This window comes from Notolabrus celidotus, chromosome 17 (genome assembly GCF_009762535.1).
Source record: "Notolabrus celidotus isolate fNotCel1 chromosome 17, fNotCel1.pri, whole genome shotgun sequence".
Classification (NCBI taxonomy): Eukaryota; Metazoa; Chordata; class Actinopteri; order Labriformes; family Labridae; genus Notolabrus; species Notolabrus celidotus.
Window position 1 is genome coordinate 9,547,312 of NC_048288.1, and position 12,893 is coordinate 9,560,204.

Below are 12,893 nucleotides of genomic sequence, written 5' to 3' on the forward strand. Positions count from 1 at the left end.
AGTGCATCTCACTGATAGCTTAGTTTATTGCGAACATGCTTTGTTTATTATATTCCTTCCTTTAATCTTTGAACACAGATGGCCACGGGGGCTCAGGTTATACCCTGGTTGGCCTACAGCTCAGAAGCACACCTTGATTATGAGATATAAACAATAGAAAACACCATCTTTTTAGTACAGATGCTAACACATAATCCAACAGGACTTAGACATGCTTTGTATGCTACATAATACTCCAGATAACTAGATACAGTAACTCAACTCAATGTGAAATAACAAGAACTATATTTCCCTGGCAGGCACTATGTGAGTTGATTTGTACATTACGAGAGGATTGTGGGAATTGTGAGAAAAACCTCTGCCTCAAGTCTCCATAAACACAGACGTGATTTATGGAAGAAGAAAGATTTTCAGGGAGGTTGTATAAAGTTGTGAACCTCGACTGAGAGTCTTGAAAAAATTCATTTGACTGAGATCATTAATGTAGAAGAAATATCACACACTTCTGTTCTAAAGCAGCATCTGAAAGCCCAGCTCAAGGTGCTTTGTGTGACCTGCAGAGGCTTTAGAGTCTTCGTATTTATGACCTGTCCTGTGGATCTATGTGGCGCTAGTCATACGTGTCCTGAATCCCACTGCAGCGCTGCGTCTGCAGACCAGTGAAAGGTCACACGGGGGGCTTCCTCCACGACTGGGCTGGATTTTTTTCCCCCCCTCGGGCGCTTATCTCCTGATCACTGCAATTACCACGGCAACACTTGTTTGTTTGTTTGCTGGAATGGTGCATTAGTGTGTTTATGTCCTGCTGACCGGTGCAGACGTGTCAGGCGGGCGTCTGGGGAGGGACACTGCGGTTGGAGACGATGCTGACTGCAGATGTGTGATCCAGATAAGAGGGGGCCGCCATCATCATCATCTTAAACATCACCATCATCATCATCATCATCATTGTTTTGATCATTTCTCTCTCTCTCCTCCTCTCTCTCTGTTCCTAGCTCGCTCAAAGTGACGCCCATTCCTCTGTAGAGTTACTGCATCAGGTCATCCGTCAGTCTCCATACTGCACCACACCCTGTACACCAGCATGCTGCTTTAAGTGCATTAAACTGTTGATGTACCATCTTATAAAGCTGTGCATGTAGGTTCTACCTCACAGTCCTTTTCTTCACCGTTAAAGCAGTATTGTTACTTTTAAGTTTAGTTTCTCTCTCGCCTTTGAAAACCCTACTTTTCTGTCCTCCTTTGTCATTTTTTTTTATCTACAGAAGAGCGATATCTTGTGATATCTTGTTCTCCTGCCGCCACCCTTGTCTTGTTCTCCCTCCAACAGCAGCCTGAGTCCACTCTCTATCTGAGCAGAGGAGGTGAGCGTGTAGACAAACGTCCTCTCCTGTGCTCCCCGTCACCTCTTACCTGGAATCACATCTCCATACACACTCTAATTATCCTGTCTGATGACAAACGGGCTCCTCTACTGCTGCTGCTGCTGCTGGCTGGGCTCTGGAGCCTAAGCAGGTAGATGCAGGGCTCCTCTCCCACTCATCATTACTGCAGGAGATACCTGGCTAATTATAGCACCGTGCTGCTGTAACAGAGACGGAGCTGGGTACCGGGTGACTGGGAGGGGCAGACATTGCAGGAAAAGGATATGGAAGAGGGAGGATTAACAAAGGCAACTGAATGCAATGCTAGATTGGAGAGAATATAATCCAGAATACATCTGAATGAGAGAAATCATATTTTTGTTATATTTACACGCCTAAATTTGGTTTGATGTACATTTTTTGAACGCTAAAATTTTTTTATTTGACGTATTTTACTGAAATGATTTAGTTGTGGAGATATTGTAATATTTTTCACTCATTTTAAACCACTGTAAAAATATCCTTGGTGCTTGAACTCACCCTGAGATACAGTGTGTGAAGTAAAATGTCTGAAATAGCATCCACAGCTCATTATTTTTTGGTTCCAGCATAAGCCCAGAATGCCTTTCTTCCAACCTCCACAGAGCACACATCTCTGTTAAAAACAGCTTAACCTTGATAGGAAAACTGTAGGTGAGCTGCACAGCAGGTTCAACACACACGCAACGTGCTGAGTGTGTGCGTGTATACATCCTCTCTGACCCAGCATGTCCTCCCTCCATCAACTCCTCTTTTTTTCTGTCATCATTGTCATGGTTCTCTTCTCTGCTTCTCTGGGTTTATGCAGCATCATTCACAAACATCTCAGTCCCCCCATCTCTCTCTCTCTCTCTCTCTCTCTCGCTCTCTCTCTCTCTCTCTCTCTCTCTCTCTCTCTCTCTCTCTCTCTCTCTCTCTCTCTCCCTCTCTCTCTCTCTCTCCCTCTCTCTCTCTCTCTCTCGTCCCTTTCATTCTTTGAAGTCCTCGATTCGCGTATATTCTCCTGAAGAGCTCCTATATGTCAGCCGAGCAGCCAGAGACAAAGGCAGGCCTCACTTAATTACCCATCATTTAGAGCAGATGGCTGCAGATAATATGTAGATGGTCGTGCATGTGTGTGTGTGTGTGTGTGTGTGTGTGTGTGTGTGTGTGTGTGTGTGTGTGCACGTGTGTGTGTGTGTGTGTGTGTGTGTGTGTGTGTGTGTGTGTGTGTGTGTGTGTGTGTGTGTGTGTATGTATGCAAATGCATGTGACAATAGGTGTGTATCTGTGTGTGTTTTCACCCATATATGTGCATATGCAATTTATGTGTCTTTGCATTTTTACAGCCCCACCCTCTCTCTCTTTGCTTAAACATTTGATCTATTTTTATTTCTGGACGTTGTAAAGAAAATGTTTCCACTCAGATGAAACATTTATTGATTGAGAAAAAAATTATATGAGGCATTTATCTGTGAATTTGTTGTACATGCGGCCTACTGTAGATTGCTTTATATTGTTTGTATGTATGTTAAAAATTCTGGTTGTTCACCTCAGAATAAAAAAAGAGCCGTGTATTATTTTTTAGTGATCCATTGTGCTTTTATCAGGTGAAAGATAATCTAAAAATGAAATGTTTTTTGAGATAATATTTATTCTAAATTGTATTCGCTGTGAGGCTGCAGAGCACCGAGTTGAATCTAGGCCATAGTAAGTTAGTTGAGTTATTTTTGATCCTGGATTTTTTTGGCTGCTTCTAACGACTCTATAGAGAGTGTACCTCTTTTTTAACGTAAGCTCCTGTTGTGCTGTTTTTTTAGCATGCAGTAAAAGGCATGCTAAATCAATGATGCATGTGCTGTGAATCAGATATATGTTACAGTGCACTCCATGACACAGGAAGAAATGTAACCACAGAGGGCGGGGGGAGGAGAGATAGGACGAAGAGGAGGTGGTGAGGGAGGGGGGTTGAGTCAGATCAATAGCACTGCTCGAAAGACGCGTCCGTTTTCTGACTTCACACTGTAAATTAAGCCTCCTCTGTGCCAACGTTTTCTCAGCAGTGAGTGTGTGAATTACTGTGTATGTACGCAGGCTATAATGCAGCCCTTTGTGCATTGTGCTGCGACTGCTGTAACATGTGTGAAATAATCTGTGTATGTTTATTCTCCAGCAGCACACCCAGCAGGAGCCCGTGAATGCAGTCAGCATGTGCGACTGTAAGTTTACAATGCCACAGATGGAGAGCCACTAATTTACTCATTACTGAGATTTAATATGGACGAATGCTGCTGCAGAGACCACAAGTAACTAGCACGCAGCATCCACACTCAGCGTGTTCGAGCACCACTTGTGTTTCAACCCTCAGAAATATTTAGACAGAAAAACATCACTTGTTTTATCTTAAATGCTCAAGCTGAAATAAATCTCAGTCTTTATTTGTGTTTAATGCATAGCCATGACACGACACCAGTGCAGCAGAAGCAGCAGCAAATGGGGCCAATTCATGTGATGGTTAGTCTCCTATTGGCTCCCTGCTGAGCAGAGCTCTTTCACAGCTCGGAGAAGTTAACGCTGCTTCAGGCCTTTTATGGCATGATGGGAAATAGAGCAGTTTGACTTCATGCACGGCGAAAATCATCTGATAACCCTCAAAAAACAGCTCTACACTTCGGCATCATGATGTTGAATTAAAACATATTTCTGCAGAGTAATATCCTACATGAGGACTGTGCACATTTGATTTAAGTCCATCACTTAATTTTACACCTGCATTTTGTATTTCCAACAATTACCTCTTGAATTTATCTCATTTAAAAAATATCATTTTGACTAGCTTTTAAATTATAACTCAGTCTGAATAACGTGAAGCTTCTATTTTACCTTTTTTCAGGAGAATTCAAAGGTATTGAATCAGCATTGTTTCTGCTCAAGAATCAAATGAGTGCTCGGCTGCAAGAAAATGGAACCGACCATCGCTGAGCTCTATGTCATAACAACGAGGCCCTCTACTGGCAGCAAGCGTCTCTGCAACAGCACCATGTTACTGTGTGTGAAAGAAAATGTAACCAGTCTTCTCTTTTCCTCTGTTCACTGCTGCTCTTCTGGGATTTAGACTCAGGGTTTCTTTAAACCCCTTTTTACTTTAATAGTGGGTTATTGTGGAGACTTAAGGGTTCAGGAAAGACTGCTTTCATTTTAGTTTTATGTTCAGGTGACTAAATACAGAGGACACACTGATAACACACAAATAACTCCTGCAGTTAGCAAAATAATGTGTTTCTCAGTCTGAAAATTTCTATTTTGAGTAAAATGTCTAATTTTGACTCCATCAGAACAAAATATCACTAAAAACTTGGATTGTGATTAATCTTTGACTTTAAGTTTACGTGCCGTCCACCAGACTAATGTTTGCTACAGTTCTGTATCATACTCTGTAACATCAAGAGTATCGAACCACACACTTTCTCCCTCTCCCTCTCACAAACACACAGTATTCCTCTCACCCCCCTGCAGAGAGTCTGTGCACCTTTGATCTCTTTTCCCCCCTCCTGCTCTATCTCTCTCCTGAAGCAGAAAACCATTACACACACTTTGTGTCCAGATACACTTGTCATGCAGTGGCGAGCTCAGATCCCGGGGAATCAAAGGTGTGGGTGATGCCTCCAGAAGCTGCATCAATATGCATGAGAGCGGGAGCTGCCCTATGATGTAATTGCGGTAGCGGCGAAGGTCAGTGCCTCAGCCCGGCCTGTGCATGACATCAAAGCCTGGACGCACACAACACTTAGGCTTCTTTGTGGTGATCCCTGTGCAGTTTGAAGACAAGGATGACTCTGCTGATGGATAAAAAACTGCTTTTAATTTAGTTCTTGCCAAACTTTTTGTGCTCTCAGACCGTAATGTTGAGCTCTCCTTGGACACACATCACAGTGAGCCTTTCATCCAGGGAGGAGAGCTGTTTACATGTGGTCCTATTCTCAAGGCCCTGCTGGTTCTGAATATAATGGACCCTCCTTTTTATTCATGTTCCAGCTCTGGCCCTGATCTGGCCCCAAGGATTCTACTCTATATCAAAGCCAAGCATCCGAATATTTAATGAGACGCACTAAAAAAGAATGTGTTTCTTGAATATAGATCCCTTGCTACGTTATAAAAAGTATGATGTGCCCTTATAAGTGAGATCTTCACATGTTTGCCTTTGTGGTGCTTCATTCCTGCTGCATGCAGCGTCAGTTATTCTCTGTGTATTGTTTCCTGCTTGTTTTTGGGTCCGCTGAATCTCTCATGGCTACAGCTGATTGATAGAACCAGGACAGAGAACAACTTCTGTCACACTGTTTTTAGACCTAATTCTGTCACCTCACATGACTTTACTTATTGTGGTACAGTATTTAACACAGAGTCAAACTCATCCCTGAGGATATGTTAGAGCATTTTCACTCAGTCTTAGTCAAAATTCAATTTGAATGTCATTCAGTCAAGCAATCCCAACTGATGAAATCTTGAATTCATGACCGTAGTGTGGAAATCATTCAGCTCACACATCCTTGTGCTCTGTACTTGAAGTAAACTTTCTTTCTTTCAAACTTTTCCTCACATTTTACATTGTGCTGAATCAGCTTCTTGCAATGGTGTAGCAACATGACAAGAGAGTCAACAGCATGATAGCAGCTGCTGTGATGCTGAATGCTGAACGTTTAGCATGAAAGACTCACCATGTTAGATTGATATGATAGCATGCTAACATTTGCTAATTAGCACCAAAAACAAGCGAGACACACATGAATATCTTTAGATTTTCATGCTGAAAAGATAATTAATCGTAAACATGATTATGGTTCATCTTCTGGGGAATATGATCGTCTGTAGGAGGGATGTTTTGAAGCAACTGATTTCTTAATTTAAATCAGACTGATGAGTCTAAAGGTCAGAAAGATTTAAAAAACAGTCAAAATTTAGCTCAATGTATTTAACATGGTTAAACACAGGATCACAGAGTATTACACAGGATGCAGGTAATTGATGTCAGTTTGGTTTGCAGGGTGTGACTAACAGTAGCAGAGCTAGCTCTATCAGAGTTCAGTCCTCCTTGCAGGTTAACGTCCTCGTGCCTGTTCTGGTTACTCATTGCTCTGGTGGAGAGGTTATATGTCAGTTTATACAGACACAGCCTACATACAACTCAAACTCTATTTTTTATCACGCTGATCAAACACATTCTTTTTTCAGGGGATCTCCAAAATCTTTAGGGAACATTAGCTAAAAACCACACAAGCCTCAATTTTTTCTTCTGATAGTTGTCAAGATATTACCCTCAAAGCAGAAAGTATCACAATCACTGAAGAGAAAAAACTCAAGGGTCCACTAGAGCTAATAAGGTTCATCTTCTTGAGACAATTCGTTTATTTAAGGGACTCCATAGCAATCTAACCAATAGTTGCAGGGACATTTCAGGCTGGACAAATAGCTTGAACCCATTTACGCAAAGACCAGTAAGGTCATGCTCAGACCTGCAATGCTAAAAAGTACCCGAACTTCCTCTGAAGGTGTTTTAAAATGTTTTCTGGGGGGAACCAGTTCTGGTGGGAATCCCCCTGAATTAGCAGCATAGTGGGACATTTCCTGTACAGTAGGAACTAAGAAGATTTCTGTGAGCCTCTGTCAATGCTAATAACCACAGTGGTCTCACTGAGCACTCCCCCAGGGCTGTTTGACCGTGCAGGAGATGGGAGGGTTGATGTTCAAGGGGGTAGGGAGGGGGTTTGAGCTGATGCCTCTCAGACTGTCTGAACTCATTTAGCTCTCCGGGACAAAGTCCATCGCTCTCTATCTCTCTTGTAGGAATGAGGTTCATCATAACCCCGCTGTGTTGGGAGATGACTGGAGATGGTGAGAGCACAGAAGCGAGGAATGGGAGAGAAGCGGGAGCGGACAGCGAAGCCAAAAGACAAAAATACAGATGGACACGCAAGCAGATATGCACGGACTTGCCAAGGGGGGCTTGGGGCCTTCTGGGCATGCCCCGGTGCTGACATCAGCAGAGGCAGAGCAACCCCCACAGAGCGCTGAGAACGAGGAGGCGAGGAGGGGAGAAGATGGAGGGGGGAGGGGATAAGGATGGGGGTACAACACTTGTAATCGGATCATTGGCTACAGTGGGTTGAGTCGATGTGATCAATAGAAACTGCACATGCAGCAGAGAGCCTTTAATGGCCCTTAATCTCCATCAGGGCCTGAAGAGGAGGGAGGAAGAGGAAGTCACAGGAGCAAAGACAGCATCATATTACAACCTGGACTTGCACAGTGCCGTATTCTTAGATTACACACACACACACACAGACATATACACACACACACACACACACACACATATACACACACAGACATACACACACACACACACACACACACATACTCACACACACACACACACACACACTCACACACACACACACACATATAGTCTACAGCTGAGTACAGAGTCCCGATCCGTGCCTCCCAGGACTCCAGGCATGTCATATTTCATTCCTCGGCACCTTTTCATTTCATTTCAAATGCATTACATTTCAGACCTTTCCATCCTGCACTACCCCCCGCCATGCAAAAAAAAAAAAAACTCACCCCGAACATACGGCCGCAGCACAGGACACACTCCAACCTTTGAATTCAATAAGCAGCCTTACCACAGCCTCTGTTTCTGCACATGTCATCTCCCGAACTCAAGAGAGATAGAAGTCCAGTTACGAAGATTAACTACGATACAAGAGTCCGTCAGTTCATATATTTTACTTTCCTGCTTCAGAAATTAAAGATACATATTTATAAGACACTCTGCTGGGGTGTATGGCAGTGTCCTAGAGAGGCAAAGCATCAAATAGAGATTAGAGCATCAAAAAACTCTTTCTTTTACTTCTCTTTACTTTTTCCTGCGTACATAAAGTACGGACAGGGACACCTCAGAGCAGAAGCAGCAGAAGCAGGGATGTATGTGAAATGAATACTGCTCAGATGATCTTAAATAACAGGCCTTTGGTTTCTGTGCTCTTTGTTATTTCTCCATTAGCCACAGGCGCTCGCTGCATTATGAAGCGTCATAAAACAGGATTGATGATGCTGTCCTCTTTCATGTTTCTCGTGTGCACACTGTAGTCTCTGAAGGACAACAGGAAGTGCAAGGATCCTGATCCTCAGACTCTCCTCTTCACAGTGACACCCTTTAACAGCTCTATGTGTGAGTGACACACAGGTAAAATGCTGCTCCTACTTGAGAAGTTGCAGGAACAAAGTGGGTTTAATAGGAGCTTCTTGTTGCCAGGAAACATTTAAACAGATTAATCTCACAGGGCCTTGAATTATTCTCTGCTGCTTTCAGTGCTGCCTTTATGTATTACATACAGTATATATCCCATTTATCCAACAAATAGAGAGGGTGAAAAGTGTGTTACTTATTCCTCCATTTTGCTTCATAAACTGATTGAAAGTAGAGAAAACAGGACGTGTCTTGCATTTATACAGTATCACTTAAAGCTCTGTGAGAGTCTTCAGGTTGTGTCAAACATTAAACATGAGGTTGTTCCAGAGAAGTAAAATCAATCTCTATTAGGGCTGTCAAAGATTCATCTTTGTTATCCCAATTAATTGGGAATTTCAGTTTTAAAAAACGATTATCAATTTTTTTCATCAGATGTATAAAATTCCATTATTTTGCATTTCAGGACAGTTTTGAGTCCAGAAAAGCAACATAGAGCGATACATGCCAAACTGACGACGTCTCTTAGACCAGAGTCCTACTCAGTTTTGACTTGCCTGCAGTCAGTCTCCACCCTTTAGCAACGCTCTGTTGGGGTTGGAGCTCTTAGCGCTTAACACTTATCTCTTAGCTCTTAGCTCTTAGCTCAGACACAAAGTATTTCACTGATGGTTTGGATGGATTACTCTGACCTGTCGGCTGAGCCATCTGTTCAAGAGCACAGAGGTGTTGATATTTTACATAACGGTAGCAGGAAGCAGGAGTACACTGGGGTGCCTTAACTACGGTGTACTGAAATGGACAAACAGCACGCAATTGAAAAATAACATGTCAGTTTCAAACCTTAAGGTCATTGAAATTACAGATGATTTAACACTGAACAATTATTATTTTTTTAACTTATGTGTTTGCCTTTATTGGAAGAGCAGCTGAAAAGGTACAGGAAGTATGGAGGGAGAGAGAGGTGGAAGACATGCAGCAAAAGTCTTGTATCGGAGTCGAGACAGCCATCGCTGCAACAAGGACCGGTATGTGGGACACGCACTTAAACTGCTAGACCAACCGGTGCCTCAACACTGAACCATTCCTAAGAAACATTATCTCACATGTCAGCCTGGGTTCACCAGGCAAAATGTGATCACTCCTTTTTCATTATGTGACTTCTCTGACTATCCAACTTTATGAAAGTGCAAACAATCAACTGGAGTTTCTGTTTAATACAACGTTTGTTTGTTTTCTGTTGTCTGGGTTCTATCCTGCATGGCTGCTTTCCATGTGCACACTGCCCTGAAAGCTGTAGATAATGTGCAAAGTGTGAGATGAATGTTACATTTTTAAATAAGATTAGATAGTGATAAATATTTTCTCACAGCCAGACATTAACATGTTAAAATGAGTACATCCAGGGCTGTCTCACATTTTTAGGATTGCACCTAAATGTTGGCATGAAGAACAATAACGCTGACAAAAAACAGTCCTGTTACACATCAATGTGTTTCAGAAACAGGCACAAAATCTGATGTTAAAGGAAACTATTCCTTCAGTTGAGATCTAAATGTTATGTGACTGATGATTATTCAACGCCTGCATTAAGAAAACTACTGACAACACTGAGAAGATATTCAAAGGGTTTGTTATTTGTCTTTCACTGAAAGCAGAACAATCAAGAGTTTCCAGCTTGGATGTATGTCGTATCATTGTGTTCAGCAAAAACGCTCAGCCTCTACTTTCACTTCACAGATAATGATATAACCATGGCAACAGAGACACCTTGGAGAAGGGCAGAAAGAAAACTTAGACATAACTGTCAGTCAGAAGCCAGTGTTTTCACATGAAAGATTAAACTGCTGATTATTCCAGCTGACATGCTGAGTAACACTTTGCAACTTGAATATAGCCATGAATAGAAGAGTCATCTGTGAGTCAGAGCACTTCTTCACTTTACCACCTCTAATGTTGAAGCTTATACAAACACTGTTAATCAGCAAACTGTTCACATATTTAGGAAATAATTTCCAGCTCCTCTGATCAGCCGTGTGTCAGATAAAATAGTCATCATTAGGACTAATGCTCTGTGAGGACTTTGTGAGTGACACTTCATGGCCCACAGTGTGAAATCCTTCAAAACACTGAGGAAGTGCCAACCCTGAGACTGGGCCTAACCTTGCCTTGAGCCATGTGTTGATGAGTCTTGAGTGTGACTGAAACTTCAAAGGCATTTCAGCTCATAAGGCAGGATGCTGCTCCTCTCTCATCTTCTCTCGACTGAATCCCTCTGCAGAAGGACATTTTGATGGTTTGGAGGAGGAGAAAAAAGAGGAAAGTTTGGCTGGCACTTTCTTGGAACGGCTTTGACCGGTGTGGAAGGGGGCAAATTAAAAACTGGTGACATTAAAGTCATTAGCCAGTTAGTTTGATCCCTGAGTGAGGAGGAGCAACATGACAAGCTGCTGAAATTAAATAAACATTCATTTTCCTGAAGATTCTGATTCAAAAGCCATGCAGAGTGCACAAGTTATCATTTCAACAATGATAAAATCATCACATCAGAGCTCTTTAATTAAATCAGTGTTTTCTGTTCATCTCGGCCTGATCACACATGAAACTGGTAATTGTGAGGTGAATAAAAGGCGAGTTCCCAGCTGCGTTTGTCTGGTCTGTTCACACACAAACCAAAGCAGTGCTCTTTTCAAAAACCTGATGAATGCACAAATTAACACACAGAGGAGCGGAGTCGCAATCCAAAGCCTGCAATGTTATAATTACAACTCTTTCTTCCTCCTCCACTAACATAAAGTGGGGATTTTATCTCACTCTCTGCTCACATCCTCTTTCCCTCCCTCTCTCTCCTCCACCTCTCGCTGCGCAGCTTGGGTGAGCAAGCATTAATTGCTGCAGAAAAGCTGTGGAAGCACAACAAGTGCTTCTCATCCTGGTATAATTGTGTCTGCAGGAGTTGGAGGGCTTGAGAAGAAAGGGGGCTTTGCTGCTCTCAGGAGAGGCTTTGTAGTGCATCTTGGGAAAAAGAGGATGAGGGTGTGAACGTGATGTGGTGGCGCTCTCTGGTGGACAGTCAGTGGAAGGACAGTTATTTATGTCAGTATGAAATAAATACTGTCATACGATTGAAGATCATACAGAGAAGGGGAAACTCTTGCAGGAAAATGTTGTACTGCAATGAAAACCATGCAGAACATTTTTAGGTTATGAACTCTACTGACAAGGCTTGTTAATCTACCAGCATGAGGAATAAAAATATATATTATATAAGAATTATTATGATGGAGTTCATTACTTACTAAGGTAATATGTATGTTATGCATGTCAAATCTGCCCCTTTTTTGTAAATAAACTAAATCAATTGGATTCCTTTGAGGTTTTGCACCACCCAGCCCCAGTATTAAGAAATATTACATCTTTCATCTCTTGACTGTATTATATCATGTTGCAGATTATTTCTGTGTGTCTCCCTCACAGTATATTCAGACAGAAGAGTCTGTGCTCTACATGTGTTTCATAGAATATGTTTATTAGACAACACTGAAGATTTTTAGGAACACTTTTATGTGTCTTATGTGCAAAATACTTGTTGAGTCCCCTTTCTCTCTGAAAACAGCAGCTGCTAATTATACACTTAAAAAGTAAGACAGAAGATTTTTATGATGAAAGACCGAAGTAGTACTTACAGGTGTAGCTCCTTTGCAGTCTTCATGTAATGCAGAGTCGTGTTCTTCCACATATTAAAGTTTTAACTTCAACAATCACAGTTGAAAATGCAAGTATATGTGTATTAATTATAGACTGTATAATATTATATGTATAAATATATATAACCCTAATATTAATGCACTTTCTGTTCAACTAATAAAAACAGGTCCCGCAACAACAACAACAACCATTAATATAAATAACTGTATTTTATTAACTTGCTCATAAGAAAAATCATTCAATCAATGTGCACATGTTGGTATTCACATCTTGGTTTGTGATCACAAGATGTCTTTGCTTAATGTCACAGCTTGATGGCTGAATGCAGCTAATAGTGGAAGGTGTGTCTGAGTTAATCCCACAGATTTAAATGTAACTTGTGTCAGGATCCTACAAGCAGCCAGGTGATTAACACCACTTTCACTGGAATGTTTATCAGACTATTTTTAACTATTACAGGAAGTATTAGCCTGCTGAAGGTACAGGTGTATACTACATCAAGGTGTCCCTCACTGGCAGTAAGCATGAGTGCATGAGTGTACCATCATGTC